Here is a 751-nt window from a genome sequence, read left to right as displayed (position 1 = left end):
CTGGGTGCTGTCCCTGGGTGCTGGGCCCTGGGTGCTGTCCCTGGGTGCTGGGCCCTGGGTGCTGTCCCTGGGTGCTGGCTCTGGGTGCTGGCCCTGGGTGCTGGCCCTGGGTGCTGGCCCTGGGTGCTGTCCCTGGGTGCTGTCCCTGGGTGCTGTCCCTGGGTGCTGGCTCTGGGTGCTTTCCCTGGGTGCTGTCCCTGGGTGCTGTCCCTGGGTGGGGCTGGGGAGGCTCCTGTCCTTGCTGTCATCGCTTGCCCGGGCCTCCCTGCTGTCTGTGAGGAGCAGCCGTCCCCCGCGTCTGTGCCCACGTGTGAAGTGCTGGTGGGGACTGGCCTTAGCCCTGATGCCCCCACGGTCTGGGCAGCCTGACGCCGGGGACGTGAGAGGCCGTGTCTCAGGCTCGGGAGAACACGTCCCCCCCGTCCCCGCACACCACCCGTGACCAAGGCCCGTGGCCGTCCAGGTGCCCACACAGTGCCAGTCCGGGAGGGCGACGCGGCCTCTTGCTTCCCTGCTCTGCCCCTCTCTGGTGTTGTGCCCCGTGTCGAGGAGCCGGGGAAGGCCTGGGCGGCCACAGCCGCTGCAGGCCCCTCGGGTGTGGGCAGCCCACACTGCCCGGGTTGGGGGGCAGGCTGGCCAGGTGGGCCGGGTGGGGGCGGGGTGACTGGTTCTGGTGGGCCAGGTGTACCGTGTGTGCCAGGAGTGTGGCTGTGGTGTCCACTGTGCCGGTGTACCAGTGCATGAGGAGCAC

This window comes from Sorex araneus, chromosome 1 (genome assembly GCF_027595985.1).
Source record: "Sorex araneus isolate mSorAra2 chromosome 1, mSorAra2.pri, whole genome shotgun sequence".
NCBI lineage: Eukaryota > Metazoa > Chordata > Mammalia > Eulipotyphla > Soricidae > Sorex > Sorex araneus.
The sequence above is the reverse complement of the archived record's forward strand: the minus strand, read 5'-3'. Positions refer to the sequence as shown.